Source organism: Rattus rattus, chromosome 9, assembly GCF_011064425.1.
Source record: "Rattus rattus isolate New Zealand chromosome 9, Rrattus_CSIRO_v1, whole genome shotgun sequence".
Taxonomy (NCBI): Eukaryota; Metazoa; Chordata; class Mammalia; order Rodentia; family Muridae; genus Rattus; species Rattus rattus.
Window position 1 is genome coordinate 233,884 of NC_046162.1, and position 19,642 is coordinate 253,525.

The 19,642-nt window shown below is 39.9% G+C and overlaps 1 pseudogene; it reads right to left on the minus strand.

Annotated features, from left to right (window-relative positions):
- Positions 1–245: 245 nt before the first annotated feature.
- LOC116909094 lies at positions 246–1,631 on the minus strand (annotated as a pseudogene).
- Positions 1,632–19,642: the final 18,011 nt, after the last annotated feature.

Genomic DNA, 19,642 nt, shown 5'->3' on the forward strand with positions numbered 1-19,642 from the left:
CAAGCTAAATTTAAGTAGTAGAGTGGTGGTGGTGGTGGTGATCGTCCTTGTCGTCGTCGTCGTTGTCTTCATCGTCATCGTCGTCGTCGTCGTCGTCGTCGTCGTCGTCGTCGTCGTTTTTATTCCTCTGGAGGTAGGGGATGTCCTATAGCTGAAGATGGGCATCTCTAGGGTGGTAGCTTTCACTTTTTGCCAGCTGTCATCTTCAGCAACTTGGGCACTTTACGCAGGTTACTTACGACATGCTAGGAGAGCTTTGAGGGTATCGGTGTCCCCTCCTCAGTGATTGGCTTGGACTCCAGTGGCAGAGGGTCAGGGGCTGGTAGAAGTGGTCGGGCCCAGGTGGCCCGGGGCATTCATCTGGCCACCAGCACATCAGCAGCAGATGGGGAGAGTGTGTTCTAGGAGCCCAGGTTCCAGGTAGAGACCTATTGGTTCTTCAGTTCCAAAGCACGTGAGGGAAGCAGGGAAGAGGTTTGTCTGACAGAAAGCCAGCACGTGGTCATCCAGAAACATTTTGAGATGAATGATGATGAACAGCCAGCTCCTAACAGTCTCGCAGGTCCCCCAATGTCTCATGGGTGAAGGAAGTCCTACAGAATGTCAGGGAACACGGCCACTTTTAGGTAGTGTTCCAGTTTTTCTTTCATCTGAGCCTCCCTGAAGGACTTGGTCACTAAGAGGGCTTCTTCCAGGCGCTTCTGCTCGCTCACTCTTGAGGTGGGCCAGGTGTCTCCTCAGATCATCTGAGGTCGCTTTAAAGAACTCATCAGGTATTCTGCTAGCCAGGGCTACAACAGGTCCTCCAGGCGGCACACTCCAAGATCTCAGTCAACCAGTGCTCCAGGCTCCTGCTGCGACCATCACCAGGGTTTTATTTCTTGGATTCAAATGGGCCCCTCTGTCCCTAGCCACTGGCCCCTGACAGGGAAGGAAAAGAATAGGGCAGAGGCAGACTCCTTTGTGCTTTGCTTCCCCTGAGTATCTGCTGGTTTGGAGCCACCATCAACCCTGTGCCCTGATGGTGCTGGTCTCTCCTACTGAACTCACCAGACTTCAAAGGAAGCAAGCGGCCGCTGGAGGAAATTAGACTGTTAAGAACTCCTGTTTACCCAGGGTAACGCACTGCCTTATGACAAATCTGAAGGCACTACTGCTGCTTTTCAAGCCCAGTAACTGAAGTACCATGATCTGCAAGGTAGCTCTACCTGTTGTCAAGTCTCAAACCCGGGAATAATAGCTGAAGTGCCTATTTCACTTATGAAAGCGGACCTGGTGGCCAGTTCTCCCAGCATTCCTCCCAACGATCTCCAGCCTGGGGGTTGGGCTGGCCTTTCCCCAGAAGCTCCCTTTGGGTCTGGCTGGAACAAAAGTGTCCCACAATTCAAATCATGCTCTCAGGCCCCTTACTGTTGCTCCAGGACGCAGGCACCATCTCCAGTTTGGCATTGTTAGGCAGGTTGGCAACCTCCGCGGGAGTGAGGTCAAGCAGGGTCCTCTGAAAGTTCAGATCATATTCTATCCACTGGGGTTAAGTCCTACTGCAGGCACATGTCCTTCAGGACCTGCAGCAGCTCTGTAGCAGACAACATTTGGGACCAGCAACACCGTCGCGCAGCCCCTGCTGCCATCGTCTGCTCACATTTTAATTATTATTTTTTTTATAAAACTAAAATCATCAATCAAGTAACAGTTTTTTTAAAGATCATACATTTTTAAACAGTGTAGTATACTAATTTGATACTGGAATGATATTGAAGCCTTTTGTTTTGTATAAACGAACCATTTTTGTTTTAATGAGTGGTAAGGTCAGTTCTGTACAGTAAAGCACTGTGGTTCATAACTACACTAGTCTCTGAGCTGAGGTGTTCCCAGAACTGTTTGCTGGAATCGTATAGTCTGAGGCCCTGAGACAGGAGAAGTATGTGCTGTGTATTCAGAAGCCAGGCTGCAGTGAACTTGCAGGTTGCAACATTGGCAAGCATTGCCAGAAACTATCCCAATTCATTGTGCGTTGGAATATGAATTAATATTTGAGAAAGTTATACCTCCAGAAAACCTTCACTATTGCCAAAATATTTAGACCTCCCTATCCATTACTACATATATAAAATCTACATGAATTAATAACACACATGATACTACTAATTGCTGAAGGGAGTCTGAGAAACTGGGGTGGTGAAGCTGCTTTTGGTTTATGGTTTTTTAGCTGGTTACAAACACAGGAGTACTGATTGTGCTGACCACGTTGTGTTGAATTATTCTTTTTCCCCCTTTAGTGACTGTAAAGGCTTTAGCACACTGAGATTCTGTGTGAGGGAATATTAATCAAATTTGAAAATACCTCCTTTCTCAGGCTGTTCTTTCATTAGTAAGGTCAATAGAGAGATCCAAGACAGCACGGGAGAAACTAAACTCAATCAACATCACCCCGACAGCCAGAAGGCAGGAGCATATTGAGACACAGACCAAGAAGCTAGAGAGGAGAATCATTACAGCAATGCAATAGAGTCCTAGGGAAGGTAAACAAGCTCAAATCAGTGAACCAATCCAGTCCCGGGAGTTGGTGAGGCCTTCAAAATTCCAGGACACTGCATTATTGAGAATAGCAATAATGTAGAGAGAGAAATAATACAGACGTCGCAAACTAATAATCCGAGAAGCTCTAAAATCTCTGTCTGCCACAAAGGGCAGGAGAAAGGCTACCCAGGCAGTGGTAGCAAAGAACATGTTGGAGGAAAGAGAGCCACTGGAAGGTGACAGAAGGAAAAATCTCGCAGCAACAGTTCAGTCGCTTGTCCAGAACTCGTAGTCTGGGCACTCGTTCCTCAGCAATGCTGGTGATGGAGCAGCAGCAAGCTCTCCGACAACCACGTTGATTAATCCGTATTATCTGACAGGTACAAATACTGGGAACTCCGTCATAACTTCTGGGTGCAATTACAATTTATCTCACCCGTTACATCTCCGTAGGAGGTTGTCACGTGGCTATGGGTGTATATTATAGCCTATGAAATATATTACTACTAGAAGAGAGTATAATCACAACTTAAAAATAATCGAATAAACGAGACAATATTAATCCCATGCGAATCGGCCCTCACAGGATTCTTTCACTGAATTTCGCCAACCCCTTAGGACCACAGCAAAATGTCAGTTTCAATTTGTAATTTTAAGAGAAATGTTAATCGCTGTTTAAATTCCCATTAACACATAAAGCTAAGGAGGAGTAATGAAGACAAATATTGGAGAGTAAACCACCCACTATGCCATAAACAAATTTTTGCTGAGTTGAGTAAATTGTTTTTTGAATATTTTCTTTAATTAGCTTAAGCTACTGGGCAAAATGTAAGGCATGGGACAGAAACATTTTAAAATTTAATCTTATTAAAATTTTTTCTTCATTATTTATTCAAGTCTACTCAATCAACAAAGAAATGTCATTCTGAACCGTAGTATCTACTGATTTCTTTGCTGCAAATAGTCGCACAATGTCTGAAGCAAACCATTAATATGAGACCCTAAATGTTGGATTTGGGGGAAAGGGATGCTATAGCACATTACTATATTTCTACCATAAAAGTACACCAACGGCAAATAACTTCACACCTGGAATCATAGTAAAGTCTGAGAAGATAAAGAGGAAGTGGACAGTTTGGATGAATTTAATGCTTATTTCTATTTCAATGTGATTTTAAAAATTTAGGTGGGTGTAATTGAATTTTCAGCAATGATACTATCTGATAATTGGCAAACCCTAAGTTGTCTCTCCCAATTTATTGCAAGGTGATTTTAATGCATAGGCATATCAGGTGATAATAAATAGCTGGAGAAATAGTTACAAGTTTTATATCAGATACACTGAATTTTAATGCCTTTGGAGGTTTTCTTTTTCCCTAGAACTATTGATGGGACTCCCTTGCAGGTAGAACTTTAAACCAGAATGCCAAATTATCATGTGAATGGCCTCAAAAATTCAATTATAATGAGCACAACACAAATGTCTTCCCCATATTTTCAAGTTGATGGTCTCCAGGTCAGCTTCCCGTAGAACAGAGCTAACGTGTGACCTCTAATTTAGTCTGCTTGCAGACACCCCAGCTAATTCACAAGTTTGCTGTGCAATGTTAGGAATGCCACTTCCATGGTCCTGGTGGATTCATAATCTGAAAATGAAGATGCCTTCCTTCACAAGGGTGTAGTAAACTCCAGCAAATTTTAAAATGATTACATACCCAAAGTGCAATTACTCCATTAAGAAGAGTAATTAAGAAAATGAGTAGGAAATTTTGACAACTCCTTTGGAACTAGGCCATTAATTTCTAAGTAAGGGAATGAGAGAAAATAAAAGCATACAGGAGCAGTTTCCTTACTGCCTGCACGGCTTCTTCAGGGGAGAAGGGATCATTCTGTCATGGACCCTCTCACAGAGAACAAGAGGCCTGTGACCCGACCTGGATCTATTATGCCAGCATCTGCAGTCATTAGGGTCAAGTGGCATTTTTAAAAATTATATTCTACAAAGGAGTCCCAAGGAAACAATAATTACTATTTAATGGGATTCACAGTGGCATAATAAATATCACTGATCTTCCCCACCTGAGCTCTGAACCAAGCAAGAAAGGCAGACGGGTTCCAAAATACTATCTTTTTTTTATGGATGGCAGAGGACGTGGCTTTATGAGTGGGAAAGAGGGCTTTCAGATAATGAGTGCCACTATAAAGCTACCTGATTCTCTAGGTCAAGGGCAGAAGATAACCACTGTACACCTCTACCCTGGAATAAAGGCCCTAAAATCACAACTGGGAATATTGAAGCAGCTGCTTCTCAGTCTACAGCATTGCTTCTGAAGGACAAGAGGATCTCGTCCCAGGTTTCTCTCCTTCACTGTAACCAGTGGGGAATGAAGTAGACACCATCTCGTGAGTTTAAGCTCAGAAGGTAGGGTTTTATCTCCCTCACTTTTACTCTACATTTTCCAGAACGATTGGCACAGGAAGGAGTGGGTTTTGATATGTTTATTTCCAAAGCAAAGAGTTCTACATCGGAACAAATGACAGTGACCTCTGGTCTACTCCTTTTCAATATCTAACCCACCACTAGGTATTCAGAGGTATCGAACAATTTATGTGAAATCTTACAATGCTCTGTGGTATAGAATCACACCACGTTTATTGCAAGTGGACATCACGCACTGGCTGCTTAATATGGTTTGGCATGTTAACGAGTTGGCACATGGGGGATTACATTAAAAAGTATGAATGGAGAAATGATGAGAGATAAAGAAATGGAACAATGAAGGGACTTAAAAGGGTAGAGATTGAGGGACAGAAAGAAAGGAAAAGAGGAAGGAAGTTAAGAGAAATTCAAACCCAGGTCAGACAGACATCAGAACATAGACGTTTATATATCTTCTAAATGCTTACTTGCAAGGGTGACATCTGGTCTTAGTGATGACTGCAGTGTTATTGCACAGTTAGCAAGGGCGTTCGCCTTAATGATCACGTTCTCACTGCTAAGAATGTTCTCTTCTTTAAGGACGCTCTGCTCCAGGTTCTAACCAGCTCAGGTATCAGGCATTCTGCATGTTGAGATGATATATATTCCTTGGGACCTCAGGCTACTCTGACAGAAATGAAATGAATGACATTAGATACATAATGGTGTTTCTAATCATCCTAAAGATCGGCAAGATCTGCCATAAATAATGGTATAACTACAACCTCCCATTAGCATGTTTCTGTTATCCTCTCTCCACACAATAAACAAGGTTAAGGTTGTCATTCTTTCACTGTTAGAAATTGATCACGTACCATTGACAAGCATTGATATATGAGATTAATCTCTTTACCTCATTTATTCATGGTATGATTCTTTGTCGGGCTCACACTGGGTAAGTAAACAATAAATATCATTAAGAAATCACAGGCAATTTTTGGTCAGAAAACCCAAGTAAGACCAAAAAGAAGCAATCATAAAGTTCTAGAGACCTTTCTGCTATTCAAATTATTCTGGGGTTTAGAAGACTTATTTACAAAGAATATCTAAGCTCTCAATACGTTCCACTCACTACTTGAATCTCAAAGTAACATTTCAAATGCTTTATGCTAGCAGAATAGATACAGAATCATCTTCAACTTACAGTGTTGGTAAATGAGAATTTCCCTGTTTGAAGACACTCAGGTAAATATGTCACTTCCCTCTGCACTTCACATTGTCTGCCATATTGATGACTAGGGCTGATGATGGCCCTTTGCTTCCTTGTATTACTATGTTTTGTTTATAGGAAGACAGTAACAGACTGTCAGAAGACAGAGGCCCGAAAAGAGTGAAATCTTTAGGTCTTTTACGGTCTTCAATATGTTGATCTGTGATTATGGGTAGAAGTTGCAATTTCACAGAACCAGCATCCAAGGTAGTTAAGTGGTGAAATTGCTGTTATCATCACCTGTCCTTGTGAACTACTGCAGCTTCAAGAGTGAGGTATCCCCCTCCTCTTCAGTGTGCACTGTGGGGTATCAGCTGTGGTGACATGAAGGCCTGCCCCTAAAATCCACTCCAGTCAAGTTGATCTCCTTCATTCCAGGAGCACTCTACAATTGGGATTATACTTCTGTGGCATTTCCCAACTATTCACACTAAGTCTTAAGTCTTCTCTTCTCTGCAAGGTGTGTATTGTTGCTTAAGTAACTACCATAAGCTTAATAGCTTAAGCTATAACAACTCATTATCTGATAAATCATTGGATAAAAACATACCTGGGTCTCTGGATTTGTCATGGAGTCACCAAGAAGCCATTGTCACGTCTAAAAGCTCTGTAGAAATCTGTTGATTTGCCTAGAGACCATTAGAATTACAGGACCTAACTGTATCTTACTTTCATTTTGGATGCTCTCATATCCATAATGACTAAAAACAACTTTGAGGAAGAAAGAGCAGATTTCATACTTCAACTCAAACAATCCATCTTAAATGAAAAGGTCTCAAAATAGCTAAGGTTCTTCTCTGACCTTCAGATACATGCATGTGTGTGAACATACACACACACACACACACACACACACACACACACACACACATACACACACCACTATATCTGCTGGATTCTTATTAGCTGTCATGTTTGATTTTCAAGTACTTTATTTTGTCATAAGTTCGATTTTCCTTATTTAATGTTATTTCGGGAGAGATTGGGAGTAATTGTGTTCTTGGTTGGAGGATAGAATTGTAGGTAGATTTTGCTGTAAATATTAAATGGCTGAACCTTTTATCCCATGCTAGTGCTGGCACCCACTAGGGCGGTAGTAACTATAGTAACTATAATGAGAGAAATGTTGTTTACCATCTCAGGATGAAGACAAAGCCAAGACAGTTAACATGTGGTAGCTATTATCATTTGCATTTACCATGACAGCACGTTTTGAGACCCACCACTCTTTGTTAATTTACTCCTTCATTTAGAAATAGCCTTAGTGTTCTCACTGTCCATTCTAGACACTGGCTTACAGATATGAATATATGAACATATGCATACAATCATGATTTTGACTAATAGAAAAGAATAATATGAACCTGGCCAACACAACAGTATCAGCAAAAATGGGGAAAGACAGAAAGGGAAAACACATGAAAGCTAAACACCACAACTAACTGAATTTATTATGCGATAGTCAGCTTTTTATCATTGTGACCAAGGAAGTAAAATAAAACAGACAAGCTTAACTGATGAAGTGAAAAAGCTTATTCTGACTGGCAGATCTGGAGACCTCTGACCATATTTAGTTAGCCATATTGTGTGTAGACCTTTAGTAAGGAATTGCCCTACAGGAAGGTGTTAGAGAAAATCTGCAGCCTATGGCCTCTGAGAAGCAAATGAAGAAAATAAGATCTGAATATTCACTTCGAGATTACGCCCTCATTTGCCCAACTTCCTGCCATTCTCTCCACCTCCTGAGGTTCTGTTAGCTCACAGAAGTACCAAAGACTGGGAAGCAAGCCTCAAACACTATGTCTATGGGAACCCTTCCCTAGCAACCATGTTACTCTGAGCAACCGTGATAATGAACTAAGCACTGCTTTACCACCATGAAACTTAGAAGTCCTTTATCTTCCAGTGTCCGCCTTTGGCAACACCTCTGCTTTCTGTGTAGGTTGTTGGTTTTTGAATGTAGTTGTTAATTATTGAATGTAGTTGTTAATTATTGAATGTAGTTGTTAATTATTGAATGTAGTTGTTGGTTGCTGAAGGTGATCCACGATTTATCAGCCACGACTTCAACATTTGTTTCTGTTTTAGAGATTCATTGACCTCGTTGAACTATGGTAGTGCTTGAATGTGGACTTCTGCCTTTCTTTTCTTTCTCATTCCTTCCTTGTTTTGTAAAATACTGTTAGAGTCAGTATAGCACCATGTTGCTAAAACTGACCACGAACTATTTTGCTAATGTAGTCTTTTTGCCTCAGCCTGCTTCAGAGTAAAGACTACAGATGCACTATTAGACCCCCTCCATGGGCTAATTTTCATAATTTACATAGGATATATGTGCTCATTCATTGGAAAATCTCGGCTCCTCCCTGTTCCAGAGACAGCCGGATATTCTCATGCAGCGCCAGCCTCATCCCATAGACAAGATGGTGAAGGTCAGTATGAACAGATTTGGCTGTATTGGGCACCTGGTTGCCAGGGCTGCCTTCTCCTCTGCATCTGGCAAAGTGGAGATTGTTGCCATCAATGACCCCTTCATTGACCGCAACTACATGGTCTACATGTCCCAGTATCACTCTACCTATGGCAAATTCAACTGCACAGTCAAGGCTGAGAATGGGAAGCTTGTCATCAATGGGAATCCCATTACCATCTTCCAGGAGCGAGATCCCGCTAACATCAAATGGGGTGATGCTGGTGTTGAGTATGTGGTGGAGTCTACTGGCGTCTTCACCACCATGGAGAAGGCTGGGGTTCACTTGAAGGGTGGGGCCAAAAGTGTCATCATCTCCGCCCTTTAGGCCAATGTCCCCATGTTTGTGATGGATGAGAACCATGAGAAATAAGACAACTCACTCAAGATTGTCAGTAATGTATCCTGCACCACCAGCTGCTTAGCCCCCATGGCCAAAGTCATCCATGACAACTTTGGCATTGTAGAAGGGCTCGTGACCACAGTCTATGCTATCACTGCCGTTCAGAAGAATGCGGATGGCCCCTCTGGAAAGCTGTGGAATGATGGCCATGGGGCACCCCCAGAACAGCATCCCTGCATCCACTGGTGCTCCCAAGGCTGTGGGCAAGGCCATCCCAGAGCTGAATGGGAAGCTCACTGGCATGGCCTTCCATGTTCCTATCCCCAATGTATCCACTGTGGATCTGACATGCTACCTGGAGAAACCTGCCAATTATAATGACATCAAGAAGGTGGCGAAGCAGGCATCCAAGGGTCCACTAAAGGGCATCCTTGGCTACACTGAGAACCAGGTTGTCTCCTGCGACTTCAACAGCAACTCCCACTCTTCCACCTTTGATGTTGGGGCTGGCATTGCTCTCAGTGACAACTTGGTAAAGCTCATTTCCTGGTATGACAGTGAATATGGCTACAGCAACAGGGTGGTAGACCTTATGGCCTATGTGGCCTCCAAGGAGTAAGAAAACCTGGAACAACCACCCCAGACTAGCAAGGATACTGAGAGCAAAAGAGAGGCTCTCAGTTGCTGAGAAGTCCCCATCCCAACTCAGCCCCCAACACTGAGCATCTCCCTCACAATTCTATCCCAGACACCCCCACATAATAACAGGAGGGGCCTAGGGAGCCCTCCTTCTCTCTTGAATACCATCAATAAAGTCCCCCCCCCAAAAAAATAGGAGAAAAATTCCTAAGAAGCTCATTTCCTAAGAAGATATTCATGCACGTCTCTCCTCACTCTTATGTATTGGCCAATATAGGAGATGTAGGAAGTGTTTCTTATGTACATATGTATATATTCACCTGCTCTTTTATCTTGGGCATTTCTTTCCATTTTCATTCTGTAATTACAGTTTTTATTTTCAGTTCTCTATAATTACCTTCTTTCTATCCATTTCCTTTAAAGTACAAGCAGTGAAAGGCAAGTAATTCAAAATTACCTGGAAATATTGGGAAGAGGACTTTTGTGCTGAGTAGCAGAAGGTATGAGAAGTAGCTGACAGATTATATAGAACCAAGTAAGCTGCCTTTAGGTTCTATTCATTAGGTAAGACCCTAGGATTCTAAGTCAGAACTGATGAATGGGACACAGTGGAAGGGAGCAGGTCCAAGCAAGATGAGTTTTCTCAGGAGGTCCATGCTGGAGATTATGCTGGCCTGCACTGTAACACTCCAGTGATGATGGAGGGAAGTAAGCCATTGTTCCAATCATCCAGAGCATAGGGCTTTGCTGACATCATTTTTAATCTTCACAGAGACGTCAATTCTCCGGGTGTGTAAATTGAGACTTAGTCATGCCAGCTAATTGACTGAATCCACACAGTAGCTACTGAATGAAGACTCGGTCACCCAAAGTATCCTGAGTCGGTGATTCTCTACAGGGAAGTGGTAATGAGGAAACAGTGAACTGTGTGATAGGATAGACACACCACTTGATAGTAGAGTGAAGAGAGTGAAGAGAGCTCATCAAAGCACTTAAGGGAGAACAGCTGCCAAGAAGACACAACCAAAACGGGCAGAAAACTTGGTGAGGTTTTAAAACATGAAGTTTTGTAAATCTTTGAGAGGAAGATTTTGGTGACTCAAACTCACATTAAAGATCATTCTTTTAACATTTCCCTCTTCTCAGCCATATGGAGAACTATCCTGGCATGAGCTACCCTACTGACTTATTCGACCATTAGCAATAGAACTAGAAACCCCTCGGAATGAACAAGACCAGTTCCTTGGTTTGAGGGAATTCGAAAGGCCATGTGTGTATTGGGGAGATGAAACACAGCTATAAGTATAAGGAGAGTTGACCCCAAGCCATAAGTATTGAAGGGTGAATTCTAAGACAGCAGATTAGCTGCCAGGTGCCTTGCATCACAAAAGGCATCCGTTAAACAGGAATAGTCCAGTATGAGAATGTAGTCTTGACTTCCAATCAGATATATGGATGGATGGATGGATGGATGGATGGATGGATGGATGGATGGATGGATGGATTTCTCCCTGTGAATATCATTTCTAACCTAAAATATTATCAGTATCTAAGATGCTAATTATGCCCACTAGGCAAATTGACATATGTGGAGAAATGCATTAACATGATTAACTAACATAACTTGATTTTTATCACAGGACATTCTTTTTCTTAAAAGTATTTAACATTAAGAAGCACAGTTAGCAAGTAAAGCATAGTCAAATGCATTCAGAAAGTTTCTGCCCAGCAATCTTTCATTGACTGATGGCTCTCGAACTGTGACTTTCATAGCTTACTGTTGTGGAAATTCTAAAGAAACTGAAAAATCACTACTCCACTTGACGGATGACGGGACTCTGAAGCAGCATTCACATACTCAACTGAGGTGGCTGCAGTCATTTTCTTTTGGTGATAAAGCACAAGTCTATACCTGAGAATATCTTATTCAGTGCTCACCATCTATAAAACCAAAGACAATGTCCCCTCTCATCAATAGCTCAGTAAGAAAGAGAAGCTGTCCTGATAGAGAAAAGAGGCACTGTCACGAACAAAGTAAAGTCCTGGCACTCTGCCCAGAACTCTATGCACATAAAAAAAAAGAAGAAGAAGAAGCTGAGAACATTTCTTTCTATGTACAAAATAAGAATCTCCAGAAATTGCACTATGCTTTTGAGTATCAATGTCCTACATTCTGAGGCCAGAATGCCTGGTGCAAACCATGTATGGTTCTGGCTTGTCAGACTGAGACAAGCAGAAACATCACACAAAACCTCAACCTCTCCCTCAGAAAGTGGCGTAGGATAACTGTATTTTTCTGATAAAAGATATGGTGACAATAAATGAGGTTAACCTGAATGCCTCTTAATTGCATGTGATCAATAGTAACAACTTTCAAAGCACTTTCTTAATATGAGACATGAAAGAAGTAATTAAATTATCCTTCGGTGGTGAATGAATTACTGTCTATTGATCTAGATACCGGGCTCTTTATTAAAATTATCTATTGGGTTGCATCATATATATGTATATATATATGTATATATAATATGTGCATTATAATACTATTGATTTTCTTTAAACTAAGCTTATAAATAATCAGCTTTCACTGAGACAAAATGTGAAATAAACTGTCTGTTGACAAACAATTATTAACCAAAACATAGATCCAGTAAATTTCAAATAGTATTTTATTTGGCACTTATACTGATTTTCTATTTCCTCTTCCTTAGATTAGCATGAAAAGCTAGGCAGGGACCTCTCAAGCCTGTCTTCTCTTGGAATTTAGACCCTCAACTTCCTTTGTTGGATCCTTCGTCATCTAGAATGGACTTTTAGTAACAATCTCTGTAATCTGTAACCTTATCCTTCTTCAATACTGATCTTTGCAGTTTGTGATTTAAGAATTTTTCCCCTTCATTTTTTTCTAGAAAATGCTGGCTACAGATGTGTACCCCTACTATACAGGACATAACAACAACAACAACACAACAAATCATTTTACAATATACCTCATTTCTATCGAATACAAACTGAGTAGGGCTTTTTATTTATTTTTTATTCATTTGAGAATGTCACACAGGCACACAGGACTAATATATAGGATTTCTATCTCTTTCTCTCCTCTACCATTCCTGTGTCTCCTGCTTTCCTGTCATAATTATGACCTCTTATTTAGTCAACATTGTTTTACACTCTCTCTCTCTCTCTCTCTCTCTCTCTCTCTCTCTCACACACACACACACACACACACACACACACACACACACACACACACACACACACTCTGGTCAATCTATTTATGTTGCCTATGTGTACATGGCTGACAAATTGGGATTAGATTCTAAACCTCTTTTGAAGAAAGAGTGAAATTTAGATCATTCATGTTCAACCTGGAAACAAAGCTAAACACAATAGGATGTAAAGAACATGCCTGTTTACTTATTTTATTTTTATAGCATACTGCCAAAACTCATCAAATGATAGTTTGGCTATATTTTGTAAATACTGAATCTTCATATTCATATTCACTGTGTGTGGTGACCTAGGTTTGTAAAGTCCCCTGATAAGAAGAAGGAATGCCTGGTCATTCCCCAGCTAATGGCTGCAGCACGACAAGATGAGAAACAAATATAGAATTAATGTTTAATATTTGTTTGATATGGAAGAACACTCAGTTCATCAGCTCTGGAGGAAAGACAGGAAAACAGAATAGGTTTTCTATAGGAGGAGACACTAGTATTATTATTTTTTTTGTGTTTTTTAATCACTAAATCCTAGAGTATAACTAAACCATGTAGGCACATAATAGCTATTTGTAGCCACTGTTCGAATTTAGCAGAGTGGGGAGTATAAGACATAAAATAAATTGTTACTTCACTAAACAAAATAACTCATGAAATTAGTACTTGATTTTGACTGAATGGAATGAAATATCATTAAAACAATGGTTTGAGAATTAGGGGGCATGGATTCAATCTGTATCTTATTGTGTGTGTGTGTGTGTGTGTGTGTGTGTGTGTGTGTGTGTGTGTGTGCGCGCGCGCGCGCCTGACAAGTTATTTATTCTCTCTAATCTCCTGATCCTTCTGTAAAATGGGTCTGTGACTTCTAATTTGTCAAACTCTTTTACCTGTAACACAACATTCCTGAAAGAAGAAGACATGTATTTCAAGTTCAGTAAATGTTACATGATCACACTGGTAATTTTACAATTAGTCACACATCACGCGTAAAGTACAGAGATAGAAACCCTTTCCAACGTGAAGCAGCATGTGAGGTAGGAGTTTGGAAACTCACCTGTGTGTCATTAGACTGCTCTGTACAGACTTCAGAGGAGGTCAATAAGCAAGTATCTTCATTTTTAGAAAAAAATATAGGAAATATTCTTTGCATATGCAGTTCTTAATTCCAGTAATAAATCATATGCCTCCATTCTACAGAGAGACATATTATGTTAGTGCTAAATCAATAATGAAATCACACCTTATCTCTTGTTAAGATAGATGAAAATGTAAAGTAATGAAAACCTAGATATTTATTTCTAAGGATGTATTCTCCTGGAAGCCTCAATTAACTCTCTCTCTCTCTCTCTCGCACACACACACACACACACACACACACACACACACACACAGAGAGAGAGAGAGAGAGAGAGAGAGAGAGAGAGAGAGAGAGAGAGAGATTAAGTCTTTTGTTATTTTGTTATTAGTAGAAAACAAACTTGGACACAATAATACAATATTTTGAACACTGTTGGAGAGCTGGTACTCAAGGTATATTTATTCAGATCAAGGGAATTAATTAGAGCTATTGTTCAATAACTAGGAAGAGTACACTTATTGCTGATAATTTTGATATTTGATAAAGTGGTACATCCCTTACGACTGTGACAGGCAGTTGAAAACTGAAATTATCAGGCACGTATTTTACCATTGCTCAGCTAAACCAAACCTCTGCCGTGGCTCACATGCACTGCTCATCATGAAGTAAACACACAGCTGTCTGCCCTAGAAAGAGAACCTCGGGGGCATCTCTTTGTGGAAAATTCAGATAGCGAAGTTCTGTTATTTCTTGGATCCAAATGATTTATTTTGTGAGATGGAAGAATATTATGCTAGTCTCTACTAAAACACTAAGCTCTTGTCTTCTAATTGGTATGCATGTGGGAAAAATCTTTGCCACATCCTAGACTGAGTTTTGCTACTGGTTTCTCTTTATAAGAAAAGAAAACGAGTCCCTTTAAATGAGTAATTTATTTTTTGATACTTTTATATAAATGAAACTGCTGCTGTATAATTGCTATATTTATACGGCACATGCTAAAACAAGACTAAGGTCTAGAACACATTGCAGAAGAGCCTGAGCCAGCACACGGTGTCTGCATATTCACGGGTCTGCAACTCTGCAGTCTGGTAATTAAAACAGTCCCAGTAGGAAGGGGGTTTCTATTTGTGCCAGCCAAAATACTTGACACCACACTCAGCCAAGAAACATCTAAGAGTTTAGAATTCCCATATCACAAAATGGTAAGAGGGAATGGCTTCTGCCTAGGAAATGCTGCATCAGGGTTTGTCAGCATCTTTGCAGTGGGCATTGTGGGAAACAGAGCCCTATTTGTTTCCACTGTGGACCTCTGAGAAAACACTTCCTGACAGAACGTCGATTATAAACGTTTCCACATTCATTACTAAATACTTGTGCTTCAAAGCCTATTCCTTTCTGGGACTGAATTTGACAAAGATCTTGGTGTTCAAAAATATTCAAAAAATTCCGAAATTCCATACTCTTCATGTTCCATACTCTTGGTTTCTTCTCTCTTCTAAAAAGCCAGTCCAACAACAACCTGAATTTCAGACCCCTCTGCCTCTCAGCCTTTGTTAGGCCAGTCTTCTCCAGTCACGGGACATATCATACTCTCTCCAGTTACTCTTCAAGGCTTTCTCTCTAATGGTTAGAAAGTAGAGTGCATACCAAATTAGGGAGTCTCGAATTATCAAACAAAATAGTGCCTCATTTAATTTTAATTTCAAATAACATTCGATAATACAATATGTAGGACAACTTTACATACATTTTATTATCATGTTTTAATTTATAAGCAAGCTTATACATTTTCCTGTATTGGCCTGACTGTATGTCCCCTTCCCCATATCACTGAGTAGGATATGAGACTAATTCTCTACAGAGATACACTTCCCCTCCCTAGCTGCTTCCTTTTTAGGTACAACCCCAAGAGCCAAAAGTAGAAAATTTTAGGTCTTGAGTATTTCTTTAAAAAATACATTGTTTTATCCCAAATACTCACTGCCGCTACTTAACATAGAAACTGTACCATGCCCCAAAGCACGGAACCTAAACATAGGTTTGAAAATTAATCTGCTATAAACAAACACAATGAAATGTGTCTTGAAGGACATAAATAATGAGAAAAGAATGTGTACAGCCACTCGTGTTTTCAGGAACCGAGAGACCTGGCCTGAAGTACTCGGAAATCAGAAAATTTGGGTGTGTCTTACTGTAGTAATTTTTAGTGTAGCACTTCAGTTTTTGAAGGAGCATCAGCCATGTTCTTCCTGGAGTTTTCTGCTTTCAGTAGCCATCTTAGAGAATTTTATCCTTCAGTCTTGTCTCAGACTGAATCTCTGACACAGTCAGTGTTGTTCAGTGACTGTTTATATCTCAGAAAAATCAGAAAAAGTAAACTTTCACCTTTCAAAATGTTGGAGACGTAATGGTTCCTATTTCACTTACCTCTGGGAGCGAATAATTCAGTGGTAGCTACGGAGACAGCTGAGGCTTTGCTCGAATTATTTTTATTGTCCAGCTGCTGCTCCTGACCTCTCACACACAAGCTGATCAATTATTCCTTGTTTTTCTAAATTGGTAAATTTTATTTATTTTCTGAGGTGCGAGGAGCACCTTCCAGTCAATAGACAGCATAAATTTTAAACTCAGTATGTCATCTTAGCACGATGTCTAAAAATACTATTAGATGATTTTATAAATGCCTTAGGATAGAGAAAACCATACTTTAAAATAGATTGACTAAAATAAAATTTAATCCTACTTGGAAAATAGAGAGAAAAAAGTAAAAATATCACTATGGATGTAGTTGATACTTGACCATACTCTACCTAAATATATCACTCATTCAAAATGAATTTATAAACCAACCATCAAAATATAAGAAACAACTGGTACCCTGTTTAGCTAATATCAGAATAGACAAACTGGAAATGCAAACTCTAGAAATTCTTAAGTAGGTCAACAAATAATCTTTTGAATTTTACGTTACAGAAATAGGACTTTTTCCTGTAGTCAGGTATTGAACAATAGCATTACTGAATACTTTCTAATTTATCCACAAAGTTTAGCTCTCGCTGTAGCAAGCAAATAATTGGAAAATTCAGTTGTTTCCTTTATATTATTCTAGTCCTGGCTGCAGAAAATAAATTAAAAAATGTGATCTAGTTTTTACCAGTAGCTCCTTTCAAAACAGTTTTCTTGATTTTATTAATGTTCTTCCAAGATTTACAATGAATTTATTAGATGGATTTAGCTTACAGAATTAATACAAAATTTACTGCCCATTTACTCAGTTTGTCCTGTATAAATATCTTCATTTCTGGATCATATAACCATAGAAAAAATCAACTTAATAAAAAAAATAGTCAAAAGTGCATGCATGCTGGGTGTGATGCTACATGCCTTTTATCCTAGGACTTGGGAGACATAGGTAGGCAGATCTGGACTAAATATCATTATTATTGTTATTATTATCTTGGTACAGAAGAGGAGACTAGTTACTACAACAAGAAGCTTTCAATAGTACCAAACTCTGAAGTAGATAGCTTTAGTGAGAAGCAGAGGTCTCTTAAACTATTGAGAACTTGGTCTTATTGGGTAAATTATCAGGGTGTACCCAATCCACTGAAAAGACATCAAAGTAAAAAGGAAAATCAGGGAGCAGGAATGGACTGTTATGGCATAATACAGTTAGCCTCCCATTGTGCAACTGAGGCAAAAATAATTTAAGACAATTAGATGATAAAATGAACTAGTGAACTTTAAGTTGGAGAAAAATATATCTAATTTTTAAAGATCATCTTTAATTATATTTTTGTGTAGTAAACTGCCAGATACTATCTACATTCTAATTTCTATCCTGGGTCTTAAAATTCTTACAGAATTTGGAAAGGTATATCCTGGCGGCTAGGTGAAAATGTATACTTGTTCATTTTCGCTGTCCTTTTACCACTTTGGGAAGCTACTCCATTGCTTTGAACATCTGGACCTGAGGTCTGGAGTCATGGTGACTGTCCTTTAACTGTGTCTGCGCCCTCGCATCATCCCCTGCCTCCAATAAGGCAAATCATGTGATTTACACTGGCCAATGTACAGGGCTTTCTTATGCTGTTTGTTTTAGTCAAGGGTATCTAGCCAAGACAAGAGAGTGGCAACTGAAAGACAGCCATGCTTTGCTCCCCAAGCTGTGTACTTTGGCATGGAGTGTATGTGCCCAGAGAAAGGTCACCTTTTTTCTAATTTTCATAGAGGCTCCATCTGCTTGCCAAGCTGTTCACCTGCAGGGCTGCCTCTACCTAGTGGGGAGATCATTTGCTCATTTGTACAACAGTTCAGGAGCCATATGGACTACTGAAGGTCCTGCCAATGGGGCAACGCCATCCCCCTTTCCTCTGTGACTCTTTCATAGACAGGCACAAGTCAAGCATGGCCAGTGTTTCCCTCTGGACTGGTCTGTGTCAATTACCTTGCAGTACTGCATTTAATGGTTAAACTAAAGGGATGGTCACAGCTGTCTATCTTATTTGAGACCATTTGTGACATGGAAACAAAGAGAGTGGGAAAGATGGGGAGAGCAAAGAAGAGTGACCAAGCGGCCATTTGAACCCTGATTCCAATCTCATTTTAAGTTTCTTCCAGCATTCTCCAATTAACAGGTGAACAGATTCTTCGTCAATAAGCTTGGTAGATGTTAATTTTCCGTGGTGTCCAAATGAAAGATCTCTGACATCCACCAGCAGTAGGCTGGTTGACGCAGTTGTTAAAATCACTAGAAAGGCTATGGTCTACAGGATGCAGAAATGGGCATTATTTTTTACCTGAAAGGAAAGCAGGTGGCCAAAGTAAAAGAAAATAAAAACGATCACAGGGATCTATTGATTTCGACTTGAACCTGTAAATAAAGGCAAATGTCATCATGGGAAATGACTCATTAGAGTGCCATGGGGTTGGTAAGAAAATGATATCTGAATATAAATGAGAAGTTTTAGTATAGTCCCAAAATAAGGAAGATGAGTTTGGAACAGAGAGAAATGGAAACTTTCATTTGACCAAATACCCTGAGCAATAGCAGAAGTGTGTGTTAGCAACATTTTTATAAGTGGTTACATAGCACATGAACGAATTTGTTAACATGATACTGAAAAGCCGAAACAGTTTGGATCAGGACTTAAATTTAGATATGATATTAGAGATCTTAAAATCTTTATCTCCCCATCCCCCCTCTTCTATCTTCTTGTCTTTCTCTACCTCTTTCTTAGAGAGTTACCTTCTCTGTTATTGTTTCAAAAGAACTCATAGGAGCCAACAATTAGTTATGATTTTGTTATGAGTAGAAATCTTACTGGACTGGTTGACCAGAGAATTCTGAGTCTGTGGCCAGCATTTGGTCAATTTCAAGGAGAAAATGGAAATGACATTACGTGACCTAACACATTGGTAAGTAGTTTCCCAAGAAAAGCCAAGTAGTTATTACTAGGAAAAGGAGATCATTGATAGGTAGCTAGACATTCAGAGTCTCCGGAGGAATGTAGCCAGGCTAAAGGGAAACAAAGCTAATCTGAAAAACAGCATAAAAACAAAGTTGGATAAATTGAGAAATGTTCAGAAAAAAATTGACTTTCTAAATTAGAAATTGTCTCTACCAGAGTGTTGTATGTACAAACTCGGTTCACATAAGGGAAAGAGTTGGTCACC